Raw genomic sequence first — 13,210 nt, 5'->3', positions numbered from 1 at the left:
CGTGTTTAATGTGCTTATTTGTAAGATGTAAATCATATATACCTCATGGGGGTTGTTCGCAAAATTCAATAAGAATAACCTGTTTACCAAGCAGAGCCCCTACCATGCAGAAGATACTAAATCAGTTTAGTTATTTTCCTCTCGTCCTCCTTAAAAATTAGTTTCAAAATCCATTTCAAATATTCAAAGCTACCTGTAGACTCCAAAATCTACATTTAAATCAAGAAAACACGGTAAAAAGGTGGTCAATAATGCTGACCCTTAATGAAAGTACCACACTGTTTTGAGAGTATAGATCCCCTCTTCATGGATTTTGTGTCTCATAGCTTCTTATTGCAAGTAAACAAGAGCCTTTTGTGGTAATCTCTCCCACGTGAGCAATGGGAACAGATTGTTTTCAATCTAACACAAACAAGAAATTGCTTAAGTAAAGGTAGTGACTGTATGAATCATAAACCACTTTCTCAGATAACAGCCATTATGTAAGTCTGTGGATAAATTTGACAATTTTTATTTCATTGCCTTTTGACAGCCCTTTAGAAGGGTTTAAGAGAACAAGATCTGACTACAGCTTTCAAAAATTCATCACTGAATATTTGTTACCCGTGCTCCCTGTGATAGCTGAAGAACTAAGAGAATGCCCTTCAAATGGAGATAAATTACAATCTTTCAAAAGATTATCACGGTCTTAATCGAGTTTGCTCCAGCAGCTGAACAGCCTGTGACCTTGTTAGTTACACAACAAACATATCTGTTACTTTATGTTTCTATAGGTAGCGGGGTAGAACCTTTAAACTACATGTTTTCTGTATATAAAATGACAGATTTTTTTTGATAAAACAGAAGATGTTTTATTTTAAAAGAATATACCAAGCTACTTCATATATTTAGTGTAATTTTTTAATGATTTGTGTTGAAATAACTTCAGCATTACCAAAAAGTTGAGAAAATAATATAAAGACTATATGGATACCTCTCACTCAGATTCCTCAAATGTTAAGATGTGTAGTGTGATTTAAAAGAGGACGATGATTCCTGATTCAGAAACAGGAGTCTTGTATAATTCTGTGATAACATATTATATGTCTAATAAAGGTATAGGGATTTCACATTGAAAATAATTTAGGAGAATGTTAGAGAATCCACATTCTCAATTTCTTTGAAAGAAATCAACTGACAACTTTTACATATAAATGTAACTAACTGTAGGTGTATGAACACATCCCAGCATATGGTCCAGTTTATGAAAACTACAATACTACATCTTGGGAAATTAAAGTACTTTTATCCTGAATATAATGTTACAAATAGCATGGAAATCAGCACTTCGGGTGTTCCAGGATGTCAGCACATCAGCAGTTATACCAGAGTGCCAGCCTTCAACAGAAGGGAGGGAGAGTTTGAATGGAATTAATTATTAAATGGTAACATTTAATCCTAGATCCTTATTATGAGTGCCAAGAGAAAACATCTGTGGGTGCTTAGAACAGACAGATTTGGAGCATCCATACAGATTCTGCTAGGTTTGATGAAACCTCCCAGGGAACAAGGTGATTTGGGAAGCTAAACATTTATTCTCCCACTTACACTCATAACCTCTCTGGAAATAGATGAGTCCGTGGTACCAAGAATGACTTTATGACTTACCCCATGTGGCAGAGAAGAAAAGGAAAGGCGCTTCCTTTCCACTTTTGCCGTGTCAGGGCTATTTGAAATGAGTTCAGTGTCCATGGAAGAAAACTAAATATCACTGTATTGGACAATCTAGCAGCAGCTGCCATCTGTATGACAATATCCATTTATTCTGTTCCCTGCCACCTCTTGCATCTCTGTTGCAGTGTTCTTTTGTAAGTGTTCCTGACATTTTGTTTATCTTTCTTTTAAACATTCTGCCAAGATTATGTCTGAAAATGAGGGAAAAAAAACCCTCCATTTTTCACTTGCTAAATCTGTTACAAGGGAAACAATTCAGTGCCATTCTCAAAATACTAAGGAGCTTTCAAGATACTGAAAATTCTCCAGTAAGTTGCCAAGCAAAATCAGGGCTAGAGTATAAATGTGAAAGGGACAAAATAAGTTCTCATACATGATGCTAGTTGGATGGGATCAAACTCTTAATGGATAGCCTATTCTCTCCATTGTTTAAATGGCAGGCTTAAATAAAAACACATTTTCCCTCTTAGCCTCATAAGTAGACACATATATATAAACACTTTCTATACTTCTTAATGAAAGAGAGTCCTTTCTGAGGTACCTGAAGAAATTTAAAAATTTAGTATTAAAATTATTTTGATTCACAAATCATAATTGTGCACATTTATGGGGTACAATGTGATGTTTTGATATATGTACACAACATGGCATGATTAAATCAAACTAATTCACATATCCATCATCTACCTTCCCTATCATTTTTTATGGTGAGACGTATGAAATTTACTCTCCTAGTTATTATTAACTAGAGTCACCCTGCTGTGCAATAGATCTCAAAACCTAACTTCCCTGTCTCTCTGAAACTTTGTACCCTTTAATTAACAACTCCACATTTCCTCCATTCCCATCCTTTAGCCCACCCCAGCCGCTGGTAACCATAGTTCAACTTTATTGGATCCCACATATAAGTGAGATCATACAGTATTTGTCTTTCTGTGCCTGGCTTATTTCACTTAGCATAATGTCCTCTAGATTCACCCATGTTGTTGCAAATGACAGGATATCCCCCCCCTTTTTTTTTAAGGCTGAGTAGTATTTCATTGTGTGTATATACCACATTTTCCTTATCCATTCATCCACTGATGGACACTAGGTCATTTCCATATCCTGGCTATTGTGAATAATGCTACAATGAACATAGGTGTGCAGATGTTGCCTCAATATATTGATTTCACTTCTTTTGGATATGTACTCACAGGTGGGATTGCTGGATCATATGGTAGTTCTATTTTTAGTTTCTTGAGTACTCTCTAGATGACTGTTTTGATAAAATGTTTTTATGACTTCATAAATACAATCCAAGATCGTCTTACTTTGATTTAATTGATTCCAAACATTTGACAACAGAGTTTTTCCTTTTCTTTCTCTGGAGCACCTTGAAGACTCCCAGGGAATTAGAATTGCAGCAGCACTACCACAATGTTCATTTTGTTAGATTTGGATGATTTGCTCAGTGATGGATGCCCCAAATGTAGTGCTTAACCATTCCATGGTGAAAATGCTGCAATTTATCAACAGAAGGAAGTTCGTAAGGAAATCAAAGAAAAATGTTTCGCAAGTGACTGTAAAGACTGCTTTTGAATTTTAGACTTAATTCACCATTGTAAATCTGATTTCCATGTTATCATATTTCTTGTCTGTGTTTTTCATTAGCTAGATTGGTTCGATGCCCTCTCCTCCCCTCCACCTTTTCTGACCTTTCTTTGATTCTTTCTCCTAATTTCTGAATCATGATTTTTCTTCCCAAGATTTGGGAAAGAGGGTAGAAAACTTACAGCAGAACGGCTAGAAATTTCTACTAAGTTCTATATAATCCGTGTATAATATTTACAAATCAATGACTAAAATTAAGACCAGTTTTGCAAATGTATCTCCACTAAAGAAGCACAGTGCAAAAAAGTAATTCCTAATTTTTATCGATCTTCTTAAATGCTTAAGAATATCCAAGAATGTAGTGTTCACTAATTCATTTAAAATCTTCTCCTCTTGTATTTATTTTCTAAGCCTGTGAACTCTTGGGAGCTTCTCACTTTATTGCCTTAGCATTAAGTTCTATGCCATCACAGTATCTTGTCATAGTCTCCATTACATTAATCCCTTTCCCAATAGAGTCCCCTAAGACATGGTTCTTCAGCTTTGATTGTTTCACCAAAGATCTTCATGCAGTTTTTATCATTTCTACACTACCATACTTGCTAGGCGGGGGGCCCTCAAATAGAGCCAGATTAATTTTAGTTAACTGTTATTCTAGCTCTCCTTTCTAACTATTATTGCAAATCTTTGAGCCCCATGCAAAGCCCACGACTTAACTCTGTGTATCCCCAGGGTTGTCTCTGAAGTGGTTATAAACAAGACTTAGTATCAAATAAACAAGGGTAGTAATTAGATTCTTAGCCACATAGCTGTGATCTTAAGCGTACGATTTCCTGACCTCCTCTAGTGGATGGAGTAGTATTTCCCCAAAATCCTTGTCCATCCTGAACCTCAGAATGTGATCTAATTTGGAAAAAGGGTCTTTGCAGATATAATTAAGAAAATGATTGGCTGGGCTTGGTGGCCTCACACCTGTAATCCCAGCACTTTGGGAGGCCAAGGTGGGCGGATCACGAGGTCAAGAGATCAAGACCATCCTGGCTAACACAGTGAAACCCCGTCTCTACTAAAAATACAAAAAATTAGCCAGGCATGGTGACGGGGGCCTGTAGTCCCAGCTACTCGGGAGATTGAGGCAGGAGAATGGTGTGAACCCAGGAGGCAGAGCTTGCAGTGAGCCCAGATCACACCACAGCACTCTAGCCTGGGAGACAGAGTGAGACCCTGTCTCAAAAAAAAAAAAAAAAAAAAAAAAAACATCAACCCGGGAGGCAAAACTTGCAGTGAGCCGAGATCATGCCACTGCACTCCAGCCTGGGCGACAGAGCGAGACTCCATCTCAAAAAAAAAAAAAAAGACCAAGATGAGCTCATACTGGATTAGAGTTGGCCTTCAGCTAATGAAAGTGTCTTGGGAGAGACAGAATAGAAGGCATAGAGACACAGGAAAGAAGGCCACATGAAAACAGAGGCACACGGCAAGGAACACAAGGAGCCACCATAAACTGGAATAAGCAAGGAAGGATTCTCTTCTAGGGCCGTTGAAGGGCGAATGGCCCTGCTGACACCTTGATTTTAGACTTCTGGCCTCCAGAACTATGAGAGAATTTTACCTACCTCATCAAAGTGTGGTGTAAATTAAATGAGACAATGCACGTGAAGGGTGTGTTAGTCTGTTCTCATGCTGCTAATAAAGACATACCTGAGACTAGGTAATTTATAAAGAGAAAGAGATTTAATGAATTCACAGTTTCACATGGCTGAGGAGGCCTCACAATCATGGCAGAAGGTGAAGGAGGGGCAAAGGCATGTCTTACGTGGCGGCAGGCAAGAGAGCCTGTGCAGGGGAAGTCACCTTTATAAAACCATCAGATCTCATGAGATTTATTCGCTATCATGAGAACAGCATAGGAAAGACCCACTCCCATGATTCAATTACCTCCCACCTGATCCCTCCCACAACATATGGGGATTATGGCAGCTACAGTCAAGGTGAGATTTGGGTGGGGACACAGCCAAACCATATCAAAGGGCCTGGTACAAGAGGAGGTCCAAGTCTCCACTTAGTCACTCACTAGCAATGGTAGGGAACATTACTCAATTTCTATGTGCCTCCCTTATCTTAAGGATAAAAAACAGGGATAATAATTTTCACCTACCTTCACTGAACAGTTTTTGTGATGATCAAATGAATTCACAGACATGAACATTCCTAGCATATGAGAAACATTCAAGAAATGTGGAGATCTGTGCTCTTCCTTCCCCATGTCCCTCAAACTACTGGGGGTGGTAAAGTAGTGGGAGAGAAATAAGAAAATCAGGACATTGTTTTTTTCAATAAGAATGGCCAGATGCCCCCTGGCAACTCCAAAAGAAAATTCTGCTTGTATCTTTGAGTTGATGTCTAGATCTCGTTACATTGTTACCCTCTAAATATAATTTTCAGAAGTACTGATATTGACATCACTAAGCCAAAACAATGTCTATGTAAATAGAATTGATAAAATCGTATCAGCAATTCTATAGGTTCAACCATTCCAGATCTGTTTCCCTCCCTCCCTCCCTTCTTTCTTTCCTTTTTGTCAATGCTTCTTCCCATCCACTTTCTCTCCATATTATTACAGTGTTCTGATGTCGTGGTTGGGAATAATTCTAAAAAGAGAGCCACCCCAGCCTGCTCAGGGTGATTCATCATACTTTAAGCTTGACATGTCAGAGAGTACTATAAATGTGTGTTCCTGGGCACTGTGGCAGGTTTCACTAAGAGCTGAGACATATTACTTAAGAGAAAACAGAGAAAATATGCAGCATAAAAACAAGTAGTGGGTATTTGCGAACAATTCAATCAATTGCAATGATCCACAAGACCAGGCTGGTGACTATAACCAGGGCTATAATTTCATATGTGGCGACCACAAGACCACCAAAGTATGGTAGGGGAATCAAGTCAGGGAAATATTTGATGGGAACCAGCCATTTATTCAGTGACCTTGTATTTACCAGAGTTGCCTGGGAGAGAAGCAGCCAGGCGTTATCACTGGCTTCCAAGGGCCTGAGGAGAAGGGCAGAACTACCCAGGAATGGAAGCCACAAGCAGCCCAAAGCTAGAAGGCCGTCGCCATGACACTGACCACTTGCTCAGTAAAGAGACCACTGGAGAAGACTGCAAAAGTCAGAAAAACTTGCCAGGGATAGGGCAAAGAGCTGATGAGGTTTAAGTTGTAGAGAATATATGACTCTGGAGTCTTACAGTCCTTGGTGTAAATCTGGCTCTGACACATATTTGAGTGGCCTTGAGAACATTATTTATTTAAGCTTCAGTTGCCCCCAAACATAAAGTGGAGATAAAAGTTACTTACCTTGCAGACTTGTTGTAAGACTTAACTGAAGTTATACATGAAAACGCCCTGAGATGTAAAACTAGGAAAAAAAATGGATTTTCCCCTCCCTCCCTCCCTTCCTTCCCCTGAATTCCTATAAAATCAGTTCCCCAAGGTAAGAAGAAAGAACTTTTACATTCTGCATGAAATAATCTATTTCTTGATCCTTTAGCATCAGGATTCAAATGGTCCTTTACTTAATTAAAGCTAGGAAGTGGACATTGGAAATTTCTTTTACAATTTCCAATTTAGATTTCTAAAATGGGTGACTGACTGTACATTAGCTTCCTCTCCACTTGTCACTAGTAAAGTATCCCCTTACTGTGAACAAGAGCTATACAGATATATACACATAAACTTCAATGCTTCTAAATGCTAATTTGTGATGGGCCAAGAGTAGGCAGAGAAGAGATGATAAAAATGGCAGATTAGTAGTCACTAAGTTATCAGGGTGAGTGGAGGTCATAAAACTGAAAAAAAAAAAAAAAACATAAAAACAAGGTAAATTGCCAAGAAGCTAATGAAAGATACCTGAAAGCAGGGAATGAATTAAGACCTTGAGTGAGGGATTTAGACTTAAATAAGACGGATTACTGAGGTGGATTTCAGCTTCAAGTAACAGAAAACTAAGCTCAGAATTGTTTAAACAATAGATTTATTGGCTCATCTATCAGAAAGTCCAGATATAGTGAGGGCTTCAGCATTGTTGGATGCCATCGTTCAATACATCGACCTGGGTCTGGGTTCTATTAGTCTGTTCACTCTGCCTTCAGAGTGAAAGCCCAGTACTAAAGTCCACTCCACGTTAATCACAGAATGGCCACAGTACCAGTCAGAGTTCTGGTGCTTTCTTGTTCACATTTGGTGGGAGGGAGGAACTAGATCCTCATAGTTTCAGAAACTTCCTACAAATCTGTCAGCATCTTATATTTTCTGGAACTGGATCATATACCCATTCCTAAAGAGAAAAGGACTTATCCCTCAATCAATCCACCTCACCCATAGGCCATGTGGGAGTCAGCTTCCCTTGAAGTATTTGGGCTATGTCAGAGGGCTTAGGTACCTGAACAAAACCAGGTAGTGTTAGGAAAAAAGTATAGATTGATCCAGGGTAGGTCATCTACCTTTTACACTACAGAATATTTGCAAGGTAAACATTACACTTCCATATACTTCAGCCTCCTAAGTTTTCCAATGTGATGGCAATGTCATACAATGAAGTATTGGTAAAGTCATATCTAGTGATTTTTCTTACATCCCAAGTCATAAGTTTGTTTTGTTTTAGTGTTGTTTTGTCTTGACTATATTAAACTGCCTCTTAAGCAAGTACCACAAAACCTTTTCACCCTAACAAGTGCACATAATAAGGGTTCTCCAATTCTAAAGTCTGATACTCAGTGAGTCCCCAGACCCACGCATCTTATACTGTGCCCACCAGCATGAGGTCCAGGAATTCTGCCACACCATCAAAGTCAGTGGTTCTTAATCTGATTGGGCAATAGGATCACCCAGGGAACTTACCAGAAGTACCCATGCCAGAGGATATTGACCCAGTGGGAATGAGGGGAGGTTTGGGCATCTGTATGTTTTTTAATCCCAGTTGAAAGAGAGTTAGAGACTGGAAAACTGAAGTTTGGATGGGAGAGAGCATTAATTCACTGTATACTTTTTTGTGTGGATTGAATTTTTTTCATTATGTATCTATATTATTCTCTTCCCTTCGTTTTTCTTTTCTTTATTAAGGTCTTCAGTGTTTCTGAAGTGCAGACAATGAGAACTATTAATCTATATGGTCAAATATCAATCTTTAGGTTGAATAGAGCCAAAAGTGTTTAGAATTGGTTGTCAGAGTGATATTTAAATATACTGACTTTTTTCTTTTTGTAGAGATAGGGGGTGGGGGGGCATCTTACTGTGTTGCCCACACTGGTCTCAAACTCATGGTCTCAGGCAATCCTCCTACCTAGGCCTCCCAGAGTGCTGGGATTACAGGTGTGAGACACCGCACCCAGCCCATATTGCCTTTTTAATGAAAACCCTGAGGCCAACAAATTGGTCGGTGCTAACACCTGACTCAGATTCTTGGACTCATTTTTTGGGATTTCTGGACAGACCACAGAGTCTGGAATATGTCCCAGTTTTTGAAATGAAAGAACATAGATGACCAGATCATTTTGTTGATAGACAAAGAAAATTCCGGAGAACCTTGTTTGGCTTCCCCTTGAAAGAAGAAACGATGAAATTATTTGTAACTGAAATCAGCTCCGTGCTGTTTGCCATCAGTCCTCCCACACGTATGCCTCAGTGACAGACAGAGACCAGAGTAAGATTGCTCTGTTTACTTTAAGATGTCTTTGTAGAGGTACTTCTCAAAGTCTCTTCTAAGTGATCAGAGGCACTGCCCCTCTTTGAATTACAGCTCTAAGAAGCAGGAATCAGTAACTAGATGTTTTAAAACCCCTTTCACTAGCAATTTAAAGAGATTAGAAGTTTCATGGAGAAAGATGTGCTTGGAAATCATTAAAACGGTAGACATTGTTTTCAGAAAGAAACATCCTTCGGTCACACTTTTGTAGCTAGTTATGGTCTGATGGAAATCAATCACAAAGAAAATTCAGTGTAGCCTAATGGTCATTTTCACAAGAGTAGACCAGACCACTTGTGGCACAGCAGTTACTATCTTTTTTTATTTGTATTTCACATAGGATATTTTTAAACCTGCACATAAATTGTCTGACAAATCTCTATGTCTACCATATCTGGGGAATTGTTCCTCCTATGAGCCCAAAGCCATAGCTTGGCCTTAACTGACTAAAAACATTTTAGGTGCAAATTGCTGCTCCCTCCCTCTGTATATCAACATTGCATTTTCTTCTACAGGGGTTTCCTATCCTTATAACACCTGGAGAAATAGATGTTCCTCAGCAGCCCTGACTTCAGAGGAAAAGCTTATCTGTTTGCAAGATGGAAATGCTAGGCAACTCTCCAGAGGAAGAGCTCAGAGGCTGTCTCATTCATGGAATTCATGCAGTATAAGTGACTTAGTCTGAGAAAACATTTATCTGAGCCATTGGCACCAAATCTCCCATTGCTCCTTTAAAGTACCTCAGCCTTAGTTTGGGCCTGTGGCCTGGAGGTACATCCAAGATGGACCAAAAGATCCAGATTAGTTCCAGGCAGTGACAAGAGAGGCTGGAAGAAGGGAGGCCAACCGTTTCCTAAGGCTGTTTCCCCACAAAGCATTGATAAGAAGAAAGCCAAATTTTCTTTCTTTTTTTTTTTTTTTTGAGACGGAGTCTCGCTCTGTCGCCCAGGCTGGAGTGCAGTGGCTTGATCTCGGCTTACTGCAAGCTCCGCCTCCTGGATTCACGCCATTCTCCTGCCTCAGCCTCCCGAGAAGCTGGGACTACGGGCACCCGCCACCACGCCTGGCTAATTTTTTGTATTTTTAGTAGAGACAGGGTTTCACCGTGTTAGCCAGGATGGTCTCAATCTCCTGACCTCGCGAGCCACCCGCCTCGGCCTCCCAAAGTGCTGGGATTACAGGTGTGAGCCACTGCGCCCGGCCAAGAAAGCCAAATTTTCTGTTTTCCAATTTTTTTTCTGTTCCCATCCATCTCCCTAGGCTTTAAATTTCCAAATATATCAAATATGATTTTTTTTTGGATGGAGTCTCCCTCTTCACCCAGGCTGGAGTGCAATGATGCGATCTCGGCTCACTGCAACCTCAGCCTCCCAGGTTCAAGTGATTCTCCTGCCTCAGCCTCCCGAGAAGCTGGGATTACAGGTGCGCACCACCATGCCAGTCTAAATTTTGTATTTTTAGTAGAGACAGGGTTTCGTCATGTGGACCAGGCTAGTTTCAAACTCCTGGCTTGCAGTGATCCACCTCAGCCTCCCAAAGTGCTGGGATTACAGGCGTGAGCCACTGCGCCTGGCCTCAAATGTGATCATTCTTAAAAGCAAACCAAGTTCTATAGAATATATATATTTTTTAGGTGAAACTTGATATTTCGTGTTCTACGCTGCTTTACAAATTGAAAAATTTCTTTAGTTCAAAGAAAGGGAGAGAACTAACAGTTGAATTCCTATTGTGATTTATTGTAGATACATGTTGGATTTTATGTCATCTCATTTAATCCTTGTAACTATTCTGCAAAATAGTTATATTGTATAACTTAATCCCCAGAGAGTGTCTACTGTGTACTTTCTCTGTTCTAGGGACTTTTACAGGGGTTAGAGACTTTGTGATCCCACCAGGAACTCATTCTGGTGGGGAAGATAGCATATGAATGACTAATTACAATAGAAACAGTAAAGTCCCATAATACGTAGATGAACAGAAGGGTATTCGAGCATACATTTTAAATTTAAATTTCTTTAATGTGTGCACCAATCAAAATGGTAGGCTTACCCCAAAAAACAAATTCTGAGGCTGTTGCAAAAGACTCCAATATTTTGACACAAAAAGCTTTCTAGAAACAGATGGGTAACTAACTAGTAACATAGGTACCTCTTTATCTTTTTTTCTGTAAGGGAACTCTGGAAAGGTTTCTAACTACTCTTTTCCTCTAACAAAGTTACTTATTTCTAACAAAGTTTTTTTTTATTATTTTTATGTTTTGAGACAGGGTCTCACTGTGTGTCACTGAGTGCACTGGAGTGCAGTGGCATGATCGTAGCTCACTGCAGCCTTGAACTCTTGGGCTCACAAGATCCTCCTGCCTCGGCCTCATGAGTAGCTAGCACTACAGGCATGTGCCACCATACACGGCTAATTTTTTTTTTATTATTATTTGTAGAGGTGAGGTCTCATCATGTTGCTCAGGCTCATCTCAAACTCCTGGCCTTAAGTATTCCTCCCAAGTCAGCCTCCCAAACTGTTAGGATTACAGTTGTGAGCCACTGCACCTGGCCTAATTTCTAATGATAGTATTTGCCAGTAAAATAACTTAAAACAGGCTGAGTGCAATAGCTCATGTCTGTAATCCTGGCACTTTGGGAGGCCAAGGCAGGTGGATCACTTGAGGTCAGCAGTTCAAGACCAGCCTGGCCAACATGGTGAAATCCTGTCTCTACTAAAAATACAAAAAATTAGCTGGGCATGGTGGTACACACCTGCAATCCCAGTTACTCGGGAGGCTGAGGCAGGAGAATAGCTTGCACACAGGAGGCAGAGGTTGCAGTGAGCTGAGATCACACCACTGCACTCCAACCTAGGCAACAGAACGAGACTTTCTCTCAAAAAAAAAAATTAAAATATTTTAAAGAGACTTTACCTATTCATTCATACCCTTACACAATTTTAAAAATATTTTAATGTGGCTTACACAAATATATACAATAGCACAGAATAAATGAAAATAGTAGCAAAATGACTATATCTGTGTATCTTTCTGTATCAATTTCCTCTCAATATCAATTTCCTATTCCCCACAAATAGCTATTTCCTCTCTCCTGGTTTCAATTCTTTGCGGCTATCTGGAAAGCTCTGGTTTCCTCTGGAACTGATCAGTGCCTTGCTCTAGCCCCAGACTGCCCTGGCTTGTCTCCATGTGGGGTCTGCGTCACCTCCTCCACAAGCACAATTCAGTCTCCAAATGACTTAGGCAAGAACTTTTGTCTTAAACAAATCTGTTTATCAGAGAGCCATTGGATCATATGTTATAGAAGCCTCAACAAACAGGATATTCCGTCTCAAATTGATGGCCTCTTGGCAAACACAAGAATGCCTCCCAGGGAAGCATATGATTCTCAGGAACACCACGGCACGTCATCAGCCTCAGTCACTGAAGGAAACAGGTTAGACATCTGCTCACTGGCACTTCCTGGTTGAAGTACAACAATTAGTGTCTTTTTTGAATATGTGCAGCTTTGGGATTATTAATTTTAGCATGAGAAATCATTAGTATTCTTAATTTAAAGAGGAAACCTTTGGACAGGAGTCTGCGGCTATCAATCAATACTAAAGATTTTCTCTGAATTATGATGTTTTTACCTGACTCTGAAAATGGATTTTTTTTCCCTTTTCATTTTTGAGCTTTTGAATTTGACTTAGCATACGGACTCTGTCAGGTTCCTGTGGTGAATTGATAATGAAATTAGGAGAGACAGGGTCCATTGACTTAGAAGACCTGTGCCATTAGTTAAGTCTTCCCTCTGTTTCTGCAACTGGCTTGACACCCACTTAGTCACCTGGGTTTTGGCACTTGCCTCTGACACTAACACTTGAGAGAGCAGAGCTCAGAATGGAGATGAGGAGGTAGCACAGTAAATAGGCGTTATCAAAAAAAGACAGAGGTGAAAATCAATACCTCCATTAACATCTAGAAGCAGACTTTTCAAAGAACATTTATATGTTTAGCTGACAGTAATGTACCAAGAAGACTAGTTCCTTTATAGGTCACAAAGTATGTAACTATCCCTATGGTGTTATTTATTTTTCTTCCCATTTGGCTAAGAAGTATCATCAATAGGATTTAAAACTAAAAATAAACAAAAAACTCTGCCCAGCAAAAATATTCA

The sequence above is a fragment of the Pan troglodytes genome, chromosome 4, assembly GCF_028858775.2.
Source record: "Pan troglodytes isolate AG18354 chromosome 4, NHGRI_mPanTro3-v2.0_pri, whole genome shotgun sequence".
NCBI classification, from domain to species: Eukaryota; Metazoa; Chordata; class Mammalia; order Primates; family Hominidae; genus Pan; species Pan troglodytes.
This window is presented reverse-complemented; position numbering follows the sequence as displayed.